Here is an 18,987-nt window from a genome sequence, read left to right on the forward strand (position 1 = left end):
AGGAGGTAACTCAGGATCAGTACTGGATCAGTAATGTAATGTATGTACACAGTGACTGCACCAGCAGAATAGTGAGTGCAGCTCTGGAGTATAATACAGGAGGTAACTCCGGATCAGTATTGTAATGTATGTACACAGTGACTGCACCAGCAGAATAGTGAGTGCAGCTCTGGAGTATAATACAGGAGGTAACTCAGGATCAGTACTGGATCAGTAATGTAATGTATGTACACAGTGACTGCACCAGCAGAATAGTGAGTGCAGCTCTGGAGTATAATACAGGAGGTAACTAAGGATCAGTAATGTAATGTATGTACACAGTGACTGCACCAGCAGAATAGTGAGTGCAGCTCTGGAGTATAATACAGGAGGTAACTCCGGATCAGTAATGTAATGTATATACGCAGTGACTGCACCAGCAGAATAGTGAATGCAGCTCTGGAGTATAATACAGGAGGTAACTCAGGATCAGTACAGGATCAGTAATGTAATGTATGTACACAGTGACTGCACCAGCAGAATAGTGAGTGCAGCTCTGGAGTATAATACAGGAGGTAACTCAGGATCAGTGCTGGATCAGTAATGTAATGTATGTACACAGTGACTGCACCAGCAGAATAGTGAGTGCAGCTCTGGGGTATAATACAGGAGGTAACTCCGGATCAGTAATGTAATGTATGTACACAGTGACTGCACCAGCAGAATAGTGAGTGCAGCTCTGGAGTATAATACAGGAGGTAACTCAGGATCAGTACTGGATCAGTAATGTAATGTATGTACACAGTGACTGCACCAGCAGAATAGTGAGTGCAGCTCTGGAGTATAATACAGGAGGTAACTCAGGATCAGTAATGTAATGTATATACACAGTGACTGCACCAGCAGAATAGTGAGTGCAGCTCTGGAGTATAATACAGGAGGTAACTCAGGATCAGTACTGTAATGTATGTACACAGTGACTGCACCAGCAGAATAGTGAGTGCAGCTATGGAGTATAATACAGGAGGTAACTCAGGATCAGTACTGTAATGTATGTACACAGTGACTGCACCAGCAGAATAGTGAGTGCAGCTCTGGAGTATAATACAGGAGGTAACTCAGGATCAGTACTGGATCAGTAATGTAATGTATGTACACAGTGACTGCACCAGCAGAATAGTGAGTGCAGCTCTGGAGTATAATACAGGAGGTAACTCAGGATCAGTAATGTAAGGTATGTACACAGTGACTGCACCAGCAGAATAGTGAGTGCAGCTCTGGAGTATAATACAGGATGTAACTCAGGATCAGTAATGTAATGTATGTTCACAGTGACTGCACCAGCAGAATAGTGAGTGCAGCTCTGGAGTATAATACAGGAGGTAACTCAGGATTAGTAATGTATGTACACAGTGACTGCACCAGCAGAATAGTGAGTGCTGCTCTGGAGTATAATACAGGATGTAACTCAGGATCAGTAATGTAATGTATGTACATAGTGACTGCACCAACAGAATAGTGAGTGCAGCTCTGGAGTATAATACAGGATGTAACTCAGGATCAGTAATGTAATGTATGTACACAGTAACTGCACCAGCAGAATAGTGAGTGCAGCTCTGGAGTATAATAGAGGATGTAACTCAGGATCAGTAATGAAATGTATGTACATAGTGACTGCACCAGCAGAATAGTGAGTGCAGCTCTGGGGTATAATACAGGATGTAACTCAGGATCAGTAATGTAATGTATGTACACAGTGACTGCACCAGCAGAATAGTGAGTGCAGCTCTGGAGTATAATACAGGAGGTAACTCAGGATCAGTAATGTAATGTATGTACACAGTGACTGCACCAGCAGAATAGTGAGCGCAGCTCTGGAGTATAATACAGGATGTAACTCAGGATCAGTAATGTAATCTATGTACACAGTGACTGCACCAGCAGAATAGTGAGTGCAGCTCTGGAGTATAATACAGGAGGTAACTCCGGATCAGTAATGTAATGTATATACACAGTGACTGCACCAGCAGAATAGTGAGTGCAGCTCTGGAGTATAATACTGGAGGTAACTCAGGATCAGTACAGGATCAGTAATGTAATGTATGTACACAGTGACTGCACCAGCAGAATAGTGAGTGCAGCTCTGGAGTATAATACAGGATGTAACTCAGGATCAGTAATGTAATGTATGTACATAGTGACTGCACCAGCAGAATAGTGAGTGCAGCTCTGGAGTATAATACAGGAGGTAACTCAGGATCAGTAATGTAATGTATGTACACAGTGACTGCATCAGCAGAATAGTGAGTGCAGCTCTGGAGTATAATACAGGATGTAACTCAGGATCAGTAATGTAATGTATGTACACAGTGACTGCACCAGCAGAATAGTGAGTGCAGCTCTGGAGTATAATACAGGAGGTAACTCAGGATCAGTAATGTAATGTATGTACACAGTGACTCCACCAGCAGAATAGTGAGTGCAGCTCTGGGGTATAATACAGGATGTAACTCAGGATCAGTAATGTAATGTATGTACACAGTGACTCCACCAGCAGAATAGTGAGTGCAGCTCTGGAGTATAATACAGGATGTAACTCAGGATCAGTAATGTAATGTATGTACACAGTGACTGCACCAGCAGAATAGTGAGTGCAGCTCTGGAGTATAATACAGGATGTAACTCACTATCAGTATTGTAATGTATGTACACAGTGACTGCACCAGCAGAATAGTGAGTGCAGCTCTGGAGTCCAATACAGGATGTAACTCAGGATCAGTAATGTAATGTATGTAGAAAGTGACTCCACCAGCAGAATAGTGAGTGCAGCTCTGGGGTATAATACAGGATGTAACTCAGGATCAGTAATTTAATGTATGTACACAGTGACTGCACCAGCAGAATAGTGAGTGCAGCTCTGGAGTATAATACAGGAGGTAACTCAGGATCAGTAATGTAATGTATTTACACAGTGACTGCACCAGCACAATAGTGAGTTCAGCTCTGGGGTATAATACAGGATGTAACTCAGGATCAGTAATGTAATGTATGTACACAGTGACTGCACCAGCAGAATAGTGAGTGCAGCTCTGGGGTATAATACAGGAGGTAACTCCGGATCAGTAATGTAATGTATGTACACAGTGACTGCACCAGCAGAATAGTGAGTGCAGCTCTGGAGTATAATACAGGAGGTAACTCAGGATCAGTAATGTATGTACACAGTGACTGCACCAGCAGAATAGTGAGTGCAGCTCTGGAGTATAATACAGGATGTAACTCAGGATCAGTAATGTAATGTATGTGCACAGTGACTGCACCAGTACAATAGTGAGTTCAGCTCTGGGGTATAATATAGGATGTAACTCATGATCAGTAATGTAATGTATGTACACAGTGACTCCACCAGCAGAATAGTGAGTGCAGCTCTGGAGTATAATACAGGAGGTAACTCAGGATCAATAATGTAATGTATGTACACAGTGACTGCACCAGCAGAATAGTGAGTGCAGCTCTGGAGTATAATACAGGATGTAACTCAGGATCAGTAATGTAATGTATGTACACTGTGACTGCACCAGCAGAATAGTGAGTGCAGCTCTGGAGTATAATACAGGAGGTAACTCAGGATCAGTAATGTAATGTATGTACACAGTGACTGCACCAGCAGAATAGTGAGTGCAGCTCTGGAGTATAATACAGGAGGTAACTCAGGATCAGTAATGTAATGTATGTACACAGTGACTGCATCAGCAGAATAGTGAGTGCAGCTCTGGAGTATAATACAGGATGTAACTCAGGATCAGTAATGTAATGTATGTACACAGTGACTGCACCAGCAGAATAGTGAGTGCAGCTCTGGAGTATAATACAGGAGGTAACTCAGGATCAGTAATGTAATGTATGTACACAGTGACTCCACCAGCAGAATAGTGAGTGCAGCTCTGGAGGATAATACAGGATGTAACTCAGGATCAGTAATGTAATGTATGTACACAGTGACTCCACCAGCAGAATAGTGAGTGCAGCTCTGGAGTATAATACAGGAGGTAACTCAGGATCAGTAATGTAATGTATGTACACAGTGACTGCACCAGCACAATAGTGAGTCCAGCTCTGGGGTATAATACAGGATGTAACTCAGGATCAGTAATGTAATGTATGTACACAGTGACTGCACCAGCAGAATAGTGAGTGCAGCTCTGGAGTATAATACAGGATGTAACACAGGATCAGTAATGTAATGTATGTACACAGTGACTGCACCAGCAGAATAGTGAGTGCAGCTCTGGAGTATAGTACAGGAGGTAACTCAGGATCAGTAATGTAATGTATGTACACAGTGACTGCACCAGCACAATAGTGAGTCCAGCTCTGGAGTATAATACAGGAGGTAACTCAGGATCAGTAATGTAATGTATGTACACAGTGACTGCACCAGCACAATAGTGAGTCCAGCTCTGGGGTATAATACAGGATGTAACTCAGGATCAGTAATGTAATGTATGTACACAGTGACTGCACCAGCAGAACAGTGAGTGCAGCTCTGGAGTATAATACAGGATGTAACACAGGATCAGTAATGTAATGTATGTACACAGTGACTGCACCAGCAGAATAGTGAGTGCAGCTCTGGAGTATAGTACAGGAGGTAACTCAGGATCAGTAATGTAATGTATGTACACAGTGACTGCACCAGCAGAATAGTGAGTGCAGCTCTGGAGTCCAATACAGGATGTAACTCAGGATCAGTAATGTAATGTATGTACAAAGTGACTCCACCAGCAGAATAGTGAGTGCAGCTCTGGGGTATAATACAGGATGTAACTCAGGATCAGTAATTTAATGTATGTACACAGTGACTGCACCAGCAGAATAGTGAGTGCAGCTCTGGAGTATAATACAGGAGGTAACTCAGGATCAGTAATGTAATGTATGTACACAGTGACTGCACCAGCACAATAGTGAGTTCAGCTCTGGGGTATAATACAGGATGTAACTCAGGATCAGTAATGTAATGTATGTACACAGTGACTGCACCAGCAGAATAGTGAGTGCAGCTCTGGGGTATAATACAGGAGGTAACTCCGGATAAGTAATGTAATGTATGTACACAGTGACTGCACCAGCAGAATAGTGAGTGCAGCTCTGGAGTATAATACAGGATGTAACTCAGGATCAGTAATGTAATGTATGTGCACAGTGACTGCACCAGTACAATAGTGAGTTCAGCTCTGGGGTATAATATAGGATGTAACTCATGATCAGTAATGTAATGTATGTACACAGTGACTGCACCAGCAGAATAGTGAGTGCAGCTCTGGAGTATAATACAGGATGTAACTCGGGATCAGTAATGTAATGTATGTACACAGTGACTGCACCAGCAGAATAGTGAGTGCAGCTCTGGAGTATAATACAAGAGGTAACTCAGGATCAGTAATGTAATGTATGTACACAGTGACTGCACCAGCAGAATAGTGAGTGCAGCTCTGGAGTATAATACAGGATGTAACTCAGGATCAGTAATGTAATGTATGTACACAGTGACTGCACCAGCAGAATAGTGAGCGCAGCTCTGGGGTATAATACAGGAGGTAACTCAGGATCAGTAATGTAATGTATGTACACAGTGACTGCACCAGCAGAATAGTGAGTGCAGCTCTGGAGTATAATACAGGATGTAACTCAGGATTAGTAATGTATGTACACAGTGACTGCACCAGCAGAATAGTGAGTGCTGCTCTGGAGTATAATACAGGATGTATCTCAGGATCAGTAATGTAATGTATGTACATAGTGACTGCACCAGCAGAATAGTGAGTGCAGCTCTGGAGTATAATACAGGATGTAACTCAGGATCAGTAATGTAATGTATGTACACAGTAACTGCACCAGCAGAATAGTGAGTGCAGCTCTGGAGTATAATAGAGGATGTAACTCAGGATCAGTAATGAAATGTATGTACACAGTGACTGCACCAGCAGAATAGTGAGTGCAGCTCTGGAGTATAATACAGGAGGTAACTCAGGATCAGTAATGTAATGTATGTACACAGTGACTGCACCAGCAGAATAGTGAGTGCAGCTCTGGAGTATAATACAGGAGGTAACTCCGGATCAGTAATGTAATGTATATACACAGTGACTGCACCAGCAGAATAGTGAGTGCAGCTCTGGAGTATAATACTGGAGGTAACTCAGGATCAGTAATGTAATGTATGTACACAGTGACTGCACCAGCAGAATAGTGAGCGCAGCTCTGGAGTATAATACAGGATGTAACTCAGGATCAGTAATGTAATGTATGTACACAGTGACTGCACCAGCAGAATAGTGAGCGCAGCTCTGGAGTATAATACAGGATGTAACTCAGGATCAGTAATGTAATCTATGTACACAGTGACTGCACCAGCAGAATAGTGAGTGCAGCTCTGGAGTATAATACAGGAGGTAACTCCGGATCAGTAATGTAATGTATATACACAGTGACTGCACCAGCAGAATAGTGAGTGCAGCTCTGGAGTATAATACTGGAGGTAACTCAGGATCAGTAATGTAATGTATGTACACAGTGACTGCACCAGCAGAATAGTGAGTGCAGCTCTGGAGTATAATACAGGAGGTAACTCAGGATCAGTAATGTAATGTATGTACACAGTGACTGCTCCAGCAGAATAGTGAATGCTGCTCTGGAGTATAATACAGGAGGTAACTCAGGATCAGTACAGGATAAGTAATGTAATGTATGTACACAGTGACTGCACCAGCAGAATAGTGAGTGCAGCTCTGGAGTATAATACAGGATGTAACTCAGGATCAGTAATGTAATGTATGTACACAGTGACTGCACCAGCAGAATAGTGAGTGCAGCTCTGGAGTATAATACAGGAGGTAACTAAGGATCAGTAATGTAATGTATGTACACAGTGACTCTACCAGCAGAATAGTGAGTGCAGCTCTGGGGTATAATACAGGATGTAACTCAGGATCAGTAATGTAATGTATGTACACAGTGACTCCACCAGCAGAATAGTGAGTGCAGCTCTGGGGTATAATACAGGATGTAACTCGGGATCAGTAATGTAATGTATGTACACAGTGACTCCACCAGCAGAATAGTGAGTGCAGCTCTGGGGTATAATACAGGATGTAACTCAGGATCAGTTTTGTAATGTATGTGCACAGTGACTGCACCAGCAGAATAGTGAGTGCAGCTCTGGAGTATAATACAGAATGTAACTCAGGATCAGTAATGTAATGTATGTACACAGTGACTGCACCAGCAGAATAGTGAGTGCAGCTCTGGAGTATAATACAGGATGTAACTCAGGATCAGTAATGCAATGTATGTACATAGTGACTGCACCAGCAGAATAGTGAGTGCAGCTCTGGAGTATAATACAGGATGTAACTCCGGATCAGTAATGTAATGTATGTACACAGTGACTGCACCAGCAGAATAGTGAGTGCAGCTCTGGAGTATAATACAGGAGGTAACTCAGGATCAGTAATGTAATGTATGTACACAGTGACTGCACCAGCAGAATAGTGAGTGCAGCTCTGGAGTATAATACAGGAGGTAACTCAGGATCAGTAATGTAATGTATGTACACAGTGACTGCATCAGCAGAATAGTGAGTGCAGCTCTGGAGTATAATACAGGATGTAACTCAGGATCAGTAATGTAATGTATGTACACAGTGACTGCACCAGCAGAATAGTGAGTGCAGCTCTGGAGTATAATACAGGAGGTAACTCAGGATCAGTAATGTAATGTATGTACACAGTGACTCCACCAGCAGAATAGTGAGTGCAGCTCTGGGGTATAATACAGGATGTAACTCAGGATCAGTAATGTAATGTATGTAGAAAGTGACTCCACCAGCAGAATAGTGAGTGCAGCTCTGGGGTATAATACAGGATGTAACTCAGGATCAGTAATTTAATGTATGTACACAGTGACTGCACCAGCAGAATAGTGAGTGCAGCTCTGGAGTATAATACAGGAGGTAACTCAGGATCAGTAATGTAATGTATGTACACAGTGACTGCACCAGCACAATAGTGAGTTCAGCTCTGGGGTATAATACAGGATGTAACTCAGGATCAGTAATGTAATGTATGTACACAGTGACTGCACCAGCAGAATAGTGAGTGCAGCTCTGGGGTATAATACAGGAGGTAACTCCGGATCAGTAATGTAATGTATGTACACAGTGACTGCACCAGCAGAATAGTGAGTGCAGCTCTGGAGTATAATACAGGAGGTAACTCAGGATCAGTAATGTATGTACACAGTGACTGCACCAGCAGAATAGTGAGTGCAGCTCTGGAGTATAATACAGGATGTAACTCAGGATCAGTAATGTAATGTATGTGCACAGTGACTGCACCAGTACAATAGTGAGTTCAGCTCTGGGGTATAATATAGGATGTAACTCATGATCAGTAATGTAATGTATGTACACAGTGACTCCACCAGCAGAATAGTGAGTGCAGCTCTGGAGTATAATACAGGAGGTAACTCAGGATCAATAATGTAATGTATGTACACAGTGACTGCACCAGCAGAATAGTGAGTGCAGCTCTGGAGTATAATACAGGATGTAACTCAGGATCAGTAATGTAATGTATGTACACTGTGACTGCACCAGCAGAATAGTGAGTGCAGCTCTGGAGTATAATACAGGAGGTAACTCAGGATCAGTAATGTAATGTATGTACACAGTGACTGCACCAGCACAATAGTGAGTTCAGCTCTGGGGTATAATACAGGATGTAACTCAGGATCAGTAATGTAATGTATGTACACAGTGACTGCACCAGCAGAATAGTGAGTGCAGCTCTGGAGTATAATACAGGAGGTAACTCAGGATCAGTAATGTATGTACACAGTGACTGCACCAGCAGAATAGTGAGTGCAGCTCTGGAGTATAATACAGGATGTAACTCAGGATCAGTAATGTAATGTATGTGCACAGTGACTGCACCAGTACAATAGTGAGTTCAGCTCTGGGGTATAATATAGGATGTAACTCATGATCAGTAATGTAATGTATGTACACAGTGACTGCACCAGCAGAATAGTGAGTGCAGCTCTGGAGTATAATACAGGATGTAACTCGGGATCAGTAATGTAATGTATGTACACAGTGACTGCACCAGCAGAATAGTGAGTGCAGCTCTGGAGTATAATACAGGATGTAACTCGGGATCAGTAATATAATGTATGTACACAGTGACTGCACCAGCAGAATAGTGAGTGCAGCTCTGGAGTATAATACAAGAGGTAACTCAGGATCAGTAATGTAATGTATGTACACAGTGACTGCACCAGCAGAATAGTGAGTGCAGCTCTGGAGTATAATACAGGATGTAACTCAGGATCAGTAATGTAATGTATGTACACAGTGACTGCACCAGCAGAATAGTGAGCGCAGCTCTGGAGTATAATACAGGATGTAACTCAGGATCAGTAATGTAATGTATGTACACAGTGACTGCACCAGCAGAATAGTGAGCGCAGCTCTGGAGTATAATACAGGATGTAACTCAGGATCAGTAATGTAATGTATGTGCACAGTGACTGCACCAGCAGAATAGTGAGTGCAGCTCTGGGGTATAATACAGGAGGTAACTCAGGATCAGTAATGTAATGTATGTGCACAGTGACTGCACCAGCAGAATAGTGAGTGCAGCTCTGGGGTATAATACAGGAGGTAACTCAGGATCAGTACAGGATAAGTAATGTAATGTATGTACACAGTGACTGCACCAGCAGAATAGTGAGTGCAGCTCTGGAGTATAATACAGGAGGTAACTCAGGATCAGTACTGGATCAGTAATGTAATGTATGTACACAGTGACTGCACCAGCAGAATAGTGAGTGCAGCTCTGGAGTATAATACAGGAGGTAACTAAGGATCAGTAATGTAATGTATGTACACAGTGACTGCACCAGCAGAATAGTGAGTGCAGCTCTGGAGTATAATACAGGAGGTAACTCAGGATCAGTAATGTAATGTATATACACAGTGACTGCACCAGCAGAATAGTGAATGCAGCTCTGGAGTATAATACAGGAGGTAACTCAGGATCAGTACAGGATAAGTAATGTAATGTATGTACACAGTGACTGCACCAGCAGAATAGTGAGTGCAGCTCTGGAGTATAATACAGGAGGTAACTAAGGATCAGTAATGTAATGTATATACACAGTGACTGCACCAGCAGAATAGTGAGTGCAGCTCTGGAGTATAATACTGGAGGTAACTCATGATCAGTAATGTAATGTATGTACACAGTGACTGCACCAGCAGAATAGTGAGTGCAGCTCTGGGGTATAATACAGGATGTAACTCAGGATCAGTAATGTAATGTATGTACACAGTGACTGCACCAGCAGAATAGTGAGTGCAGCTCTGGGGTATAATACAGGATGTAACTCAGGATCAGTAATGTAATGTATGTACACAGTGACTGCACAAGCAGAATAGTGAGTGCAGCTCTGGAGTATAATACTGGATGTATCTCAGGATCAGTAATGTAATGTATGTACACAGTGACTGCACCAGCAGAATAGTGATTGCAGCTCTGGAGTATAATACAGGATGTAACTCAGGATCAGTAATGTAATGTATGTACACAGTGACTGCACCGGCAGAATAGAGAGTGCAGCTCTGGAGTATAATACAGGATGTAACTCAGGATCAGTAATGTAATGTATGTACACAGTGACTGCACCAGCAGAATAGTGAGTGCAGCTCTGGAGTATAATACAGGATGTAACTCATGATCAGTAATGTAATGTATGTACACAGTGACTGCACCAGCAGAATAGTGAGTGCAGCTCTGGAGTATAATACAGGATGTTTCTCATTATCAGTAATGTAATGTATGTACACAGTGACTGCACCAGCAGAATAGTGAGTGCAGCTCTGGAGTATAATACAGGATGTAACTCAGGATCAGTAATGTAATGTATGTACACAGTGACTCCACCAGCAGAATAGTGAGTGCAGCTCTGGAGTACAATACAGGATGTAACTCAGGATCAGTAATGTAATGTATGTACACAGTGACTGCACCAGCAGAATAGTGAGTGCAGCTCTGGAGTATAATACAGGAGGTAACTCAGGATCAGTAATGTAATGTATGTACACAGTGACTGCACCAGCAGAATAGTGAGTGCAGCTCTGGAGTATAATACAGGAGGTAACTCAGGATCAGTAATGTATGTACACAGTGACTGCACCAGCAGAATAGTGAGTGCAGCTCTGGAGTATAATACAGGAGGTAACTCAGGATCAGTAATGTAATGTATGTACATAGTGACTGCACCAGCAGAATAGTGAGCGCAGCTCTGGAGTATAATACAGGAGGTAACTCAGGATCAGTAATGTAATGTATATACACAGTGACTGCACCAGCAGAATAGTGAGTGCAGCTCTGGAGTATAATATAGGAGGTAACTCAGGATCAGTACTGGATCAGTAATGTAATGTATGTACACAGTGACTGCACCAGCAGAATAGTGATTGCAGCTCTGGAGTATAATACAGGAGGTAACTCCGGATCAGTAATGTAATGTATGTACACAGTGACTGCACCAGCAGAATAGTGAGTGCAGCTCTGGAGTATAATACAGGAGGTAACTCAGGATCAGTACTGGATCAGTAATGTAATGTATGTACACAGTGACTGCACCAGCAGAATAGTGAGTGCAGCTCTGGAGTATAATACAAGAGGTAACTAAGGATCAGTAATGTAATGTATGTACACAGTGACTGCACCAGCAGAATAGTGAGTGCAGCTCTGGAGTATAATACAGGAGGTAACTCCGGATCAGTAATGTAATGTATATACGCAGTGACTGCACCAGCAGAATAGTGAATGCAGCTCTGGAGTATAATACAGGAGGTAACTCAGGATCAGTAATGTAATGTATGTACACAGTGACTGCACCAGCAGAATAGTGAGTGCAGCTCTGGAGTATAATACAGGAGGTAACTCAGGATCAGTACTGGATCAGTAATGTAATGTATGTACACAGTGACTGCACCAGCAGAATAGTGAATGCAGCTCTGGAGTATAATACAGGAGGTAACTCAAGATCAGTAATGTAATGTATATACACAGTGACTGCACCAGCAGAATAGTGAGTGCAGCTCTGGAGTATAATACAGGAGGTAACTCAGGATCAGTACTGTAATGTATGTACACAGTGACTGCACCAGCAGAATAGTGAGTGCAGCTCTGGAGTATAATACAGGAGGTAACTCAGGATCAGTACTGTAATGTATGTACACAGTGACTGCACCAGCAGAATAGTGAGTGCAGCTCTGGAGTATAATACAGGAGGTAACTCAGGATCAGTAATGTAATGTATGTACACAGTGACTGCACCAGCAGAATAGTGAGTGCAGCTCTGGAGTATAATACAGGAGGTAACTCATAATCAGTAATGTAATGTATGTTCACAGTGACTGCACCAGCAGAATAGTGAGTGCAGCTCTGGAGTATAATACAGGAGGTAACTCCGGATCAGTAATGTAATGTATGTACATAGTGACTGCACCAGCAGAATAGTGAGTGCAGCTCTGGAGTATAATAGAGGATGTAACTCAGGATCAGTAATGTAATGTATGTACATAGTGACTGCACCAGCAGAATAGTGAGTGCAGCTCTGGAGTATAATACAGGATGTAACTCAGGATCAGTAATGTAATGTATGTACACAGTAACTGCACCAGCAGAATAGTGAGTGCAGCTCTGGAGTATAATAGAGGATGTAACTCAGGATCAGTAATGAAATGTATGTACATAGTGACTGCACCAGCAGAATAGTGAGTGCAGCTCTGGGGTATAATACAGGATGTAACTCAGGATCAGTAATGTAATGTATGTACACAGTGACTGCACCAGCAGAATAGTGAGTGCAGCTCTGGAGTATAATACAGGAGGTAACTCAGGATCAGTAATGTAATGTATGTACACAGTGACTGCACCAGCAGAATAGTGAGCGCAGCTCTGGAGTATAATACAGGATGTAACTCAGGATCAGTAATGTAATCTATGTACACAGTGACTGCACCAGCAGAATAGTGAGTGCAGCTCTGGAGTATAATACAGGAGGTAACTCCGGATCAGTAATGTAATGTATATAAACAGTGACTGCACCAGCAGAATAGTGAGTGCAGCTCTGGAGTATAATACTGGAGGTAACTCAGGATCAGTACAGGATCAGTAATGTAATGTATGTACACAGTGACTGCACCAGCAGAATAGTGAGTGCAGCTCTGGAGTATAATACAGGAGGTAACTCAGGATCAGTAATGTAATGTATGTACACAGTGACTGCTCCAGCAGAATAGTGAATGCTGCTCTGGAGTATAATACAGGAGGTAACTCAGGATCAGTACAGGATAAGTAATGTAATGTATGTACACAGTGACTGCACCAGCAGAATAGTGAGTGCAGCTCTGGAGTATAATACAGGATGTAACTCAGGATCAGTAATGTAATGTATGTACACAGTGACTGCACCAGCAGAATAGTGAGTGCAGCTCTGGAGTATAATACAGGAGGTAACTCAGGATCAGTAATGTAATGTATGTACACAGTGACTCTACCAGCAGAATAGTGAGTGCAGCTCTGGGGTATAATACAGGATGTAACTCAGGATCAGTAATGTAATGTATGTACACAGTGACTCCACCAGCAGAATAGTGAGTGCAGCTCTGGGGTATAATACAGGATGTAACTCAGGATCAGTAATGTAATGTATGTGCACAGTGACTGCACCAGCAGAATAGTGAGTGCAGCTCTGGAGTATAATACAGGATGTAACTCAGGATCAGTACTGTAATGTATGTACACAGTGACTGCACCAGCAGAATAGTGAGTGCAGCTCTGAAGTATAATACAGGAGGTAACTCAGGATCAGTACTGTAATGTATGTACACAGTGACTGCACCAGCAGAATAGTGAGTGCAGCTCTGGAGTATAATACAGGAGGTAACTCAGGATCAGTAATGTAATGTATGTACACAGTGACTGCACCAGCAGAATAGTGAGTGCAGCTCTGGAGTATAATACAGGAGGTAACTCATAATCAGTAATGTCATGTATGTTCACAGTGACTGCACCAGCAGAATAGTGAGTGCAGCTCTGGAGTATAATACAGGAGGTAACTCAGGATTAGTAATGTATATACACAGTGACTGCACCAGCAGAATAGTGAGTGCTGCTCTGGAGTATAATACAGGATGTAACTCAGGATCAGTAATGTAATGTATGTACATAGTGACTGCACCAGCAGAATAGTGAGTGCAGCTCTGGAGTATAATACAGGATGTAACTCAGGATCAGTAATGTAATGTATGTACACAGTAACTGCACCAGCAGAATAGTGAGTGCAGCTCTGGAGTATAATAGAGGATGTAACTCAGGATCAGTAATGAAATGTATGTACATAGAGACTGCACCAGCAGAATAGTGAGTGCAGCTCTGGGGTATAATACAGGATGTAACTCAGGATCAGTAATGTAATGTATGTACACAGTGACTGCACCAGCAGAATAGTGAGTGCAGCTCTGGAGTATAATACAGGAGGTAACTCAGGATCAGTAATGTAATGTATGTACACAGTGACTGCACCAGCAGAATAGTGAGCGCAGCTCTGGAGTATAATACAGGATGTAACTCAGGATCAGTAATGTAATCTATGTACACAGTGACTGCACCAGCAGAATAGTGAGTGCAGCTCTGGAGTATAATACAGGAGGTAACTCCGGATCAGTAATGTAATGTATATACACAGTGACTGCACCAGCAGAATAGTGAGTGCAGCTCTGGAGTATAATACTGGAGGTAACTCAGGATCAGTACAGGATCAGTAATGTAATGTATGTACACAGTGACTGCACCAGCAGAATAGTGAGTGCAGCTCTGGAGTATAATACAGGAGGTAACTCAGGATCAGTATTGTAATGTATGTACACAGTGACTGCACCAGCAGAATAGTGAATGCTGCTCTGGAGTATAATACAGGAGGTAACTCAGGATCAGTAATGTAATGTATGTACATAGTGACTGCACCAGCAGAATAGTGAGTGCAGCTCTGGAGTATAATACAGGATGTAACTCAGGATCAGTAATGTAATGTATGTACACAGTGACTGCACCAGCAGAATAGTGAGTGCAGCTCTGGAGTATAATACAGGATGTAACTCAGGATCAGTAATGTAATGTATGTACACAGTGACTCCACCAGCAGAATAGTGAGTGCAGCTCTGGAGTATAATACAGGAGGTAACTCAGGATCAATAATGTAATGTATGTACACAGTGACTGCACCAGCAGAATAGTGAGTGCAGCTCTGGAGTATAATACAGGATGTAACTCAGGATCAGTAATGTAATGTATGTACACTGTGACTGCACCAGCAGAATAGTGAGTGCAGCTCTGGAGTATAATACAGGAGGTAACTCAGGATCAGTAATGTAATGTATGTACACAGTGACTGCACCAGCAGAATAGTGAGTGCAGCTCTGGAGTATAATACAGGAGGTAACTCAGGATCAGTAATGTAATGTATGTACACAGTGACTGCATCAGCAGAATAGTGAGTGCAGCTCTGGAGTATAATACAGGATGTAACTCAGGATCAGTAATGTAATGTATGTACACAGTGACTGCACCAGCAGAATAGTGAGTGCAGCTCTGGAGTATAATACAGGAGGTAACTCAGGATCAGTAATGTAATGTATGTACACAGTGACTCCACCAGCAGAATAGTGAGTGCAGCTCTGGAGTATAATACAGGAGGTAACTCAGGATCAGTAATGTAATGTATGTACACAGTGACTGCACCAGCAGAATAGTGAGTGCAGCTCTGGAGTCCAATACAGGATGTAACTCAGGATCAGTAATGTAATGTATGTAGAAAGTGACTCCACCAGCAGAATAGTGAGTGCAGCTCTGGGGTATAATACAGGATGTAACTCAGGATCAGTAATTTAATGTATGTACACAGTGACTGCACCAGCAGAATAGTGAGTGCAGCTCTGGGGTATAATACAGGATGTAACTCAGGATCAGTAATGTAATGTATGTACACAGTGACTGCACCAGCACAATAGTGAGTTCAGCTCTGGGGTATAATACAGGATGTAACTCAGGATCAGTAATGTAATGTATGTACACAGTGACTGCACCAGCACAATAGGGAGTGCAGCTCTGGGGTATAATACAGGATGTAACTCCGGATCAGTAATGTAATGTATGTACACAGTGACTGCACCAGCAGAATAGTGAGTGCAGCTCTGGAGTATAATACAGGAGGTAACTCAGGATCAGTAATGTATGTACACAGTGACTGCACCAGCAGAATAGTGAGTGCAGCTCTGGAGTATAATACAGGATGTAACTCAGGATCAGTAATGTAATGTATGTGCACAGTGACTGCACCAGTACAATAGTGAGTTCAGCTCTGGGTATAATATAGGATGTAACTCATGATCAGTAATGTAATGTATGTACACAGTGACTCCACCAGCAGAATAGTGAGTGCAGCTCTGGAGTATAATACAGGAGGTAACTCGGGATCAATAATGTAATGTATGTACACAGTGACTGCACCAGCAGAATAGTGAGTGCAGCTCTGGAGTATAATACAGGAGGTAACTCAGGATCAGTAATGTAATGTATGTACACTGTGACTGCACCAGCAGAATAGTGAGTGCAGCTCTGGAGTATAATACAGGAGGTAACTCAGGATCAGTAATGTAATGTATGTACACAGTGACTGCATCAGCAGAATAGTGAGTGCAGCTCTGGAGTATAATACAGGATGTAACTCAGGATCAGTAATGTAATGTATGTACACAGTGACTGCACCAGCAGAATAGTGAGTGCAGCTCTGGAGTATAATACAGGAGGTAACTCAGGATCAGTAATGTAATGTATGTACACAGTGACTGCACCAGCAGAATAGTGAGTGCAGCTCTGGAGTATAATACAGGAGGTAACTCAGGATCAGTAATGTAATGTATGTACACAGTGACTGCACCAGCAGAATCGTGAGTGCAGCTCTGGAGTCCAATACAGGATGTAACTCAGGATCAGTAATGTAATGTATGTACAAAGTGACTCCACCAGCAGAATAGTGAGTGCAGCTCTGGGGTATAATACAGGATGTAACTCAGGATCAGTAATTTAATGTATGTACACAGTGACTGCACCAGCAGAATAGTGAGTGCAGCTCTGGAGTATAATACAGGAGGTAACTCAGGATCAGTAATGTAATGTATGTACACAGTGACTGCACCAGCACAATAGTGAGTTCAGCTCTGGGGTATAATACAGGATGTAACTCAGGATCAGTAATGTAATGTATGTACACAGTGACTGCACCAGCACAATAGTGAGTTCAGCTCTGGGGTATAATACAGGATGTAACTCAGGATCAGTAATGTAATGTATGTACACAGTGACTGCACCAGCAGAATAGTGAGTGCAGCTCTGGGGTATAATACAGGAGGTAACTCCGGATCAGTAATGTAATGTATGTACACAGTGACTGCACCAGCAGAATAGTGAGTGCAGCTCTGGAGTATAATACAGGAGGTAACTCAGGATCAGTAATGTATGTACACAGTGACTGCACCAGCAGAATAGTGAGTGCAGCTCTGGAGTATAATACAGGATGTAACTCGGGATCAGTAATGTAATGTATGTACACAGTGACTGCACCAGCAGAATAGTGAGTGCAGCTCTGGAGTATAATACAAGAGGTAACTCAGGATCAGTAATGTAATGTATGTACACAGTGACTGCACCAGCAGAATAGTGAGTGCAGCTCTGGAGTATAATACAGGATGTAACTCAGGATCAGTAATGTAATGTATGTACACAGTGACTGCACCAGCAGAATAGTGAGTGCAGCTCTGGAGTATAATACAGGAGGTAACTCAGGATCAGTAATGTAATGTATGTACACAGTGACTGCACCAGCAGAATAGTGAGTGCAGCTCTGGAGTATAATACAGGAGGTAACTCATAATCAGTAATGTAATGTATGTTCACAGTGACTGCACCAGCAGAATAGTGAGTGCAGCTCTGGAGTATAATACAGGAGGTAACTCAGGATTAGTAATGTATATACACAGTGACTGCACCAGCAGAATAGTGAGTGCTGCTCTGGAGTATAATACAGGATGTAACTCAGGATCAGTAATGTAATGTATGTACATAGTGACTGCACCAGCAGAATAGTGAGTGCAGCTCTGGAGTATAATACAGGATGTAACTCAGGATCAGTAATGTAATGTATGTACACAGTAACTGCACCAGCAGAATAGTGAGTGCAGCTCTGGAGTATAATAGAGGATGTAACTCAGGATCAGTAATGAAATGTATGTACATAGTGACTGCACCAGCAGAATAGTGAGTGCAGCTCTGGGGTATAATACAGGATGTAACTCAGGATCAGTAATGTAATGTATGTACACAGTGACTGCACCAGCAGAATAGTGAGTGCAGCTCTGGAGTATAATACAGGAGGTAACTCAGGATCAGTAATGTATGTACACAGTGACTGCACCAGCAGAATAGTGAGCGCAGCTCTGGAGTATAATACAGGATGTAACTCAGGATCAGTAATGTAATCTATGTACACAGTGACTGCACCAGCAGAATAGTGAGTGCAGCTCTGGAGTATAATACAGGAGGTAACTCCGGATCAGTAATGTAATGTATATACACAGTGACTGCACCAGCAGAATAGTGAGTGCAGCTCTGGAGTATAATACTGGAGGTAACTCAGGATCAGTACAGGATCAGTAATGTAATGTATGTACACAGTGACTGCACCAGCAGAATAGTGAGTGCAGCTCTGGAGTATAATACAGGAGGTAACTCAGGATCAGTAATGTAATGTATGTACACAGTGACTGCTCCAGCAGAATAGTGAATGCTGCTCTGGAGTATAATACAGGAGGTAACT

General features: G+C 42.5%; 1 protein-coding gene across 3 annotated transcripts in view; it reads left to right on the forward strand.

The window, feature by feature from the left end:
• Positions 1-18,987, forward strand: part of GSE1 (Gse1 coiled-coil protein) — a 417,601-nt gene that overhangs the window by 373,166 nt on the left and 25,448 nt on the right. The gene's annotated exons all lie outside the window — the stretch shown is intronic.

The sequence above is a fragment of the Phyllobates terribilis genome, unplaced genomic scaffold (assembly GCF_046119375.1).
Source record: "Phyllobates terribilis strain yellow unplaced genomic scaffold, ASM4611937v1 Scaffold_14__1_contigs__length_39327217, whole genome shotgun sequence".
NCBI lineage: Eukaryota > Metazoa > Chordata > Amphibia > Anura > Dendrobatidae > Phyllobates > Phyllobates terribilis.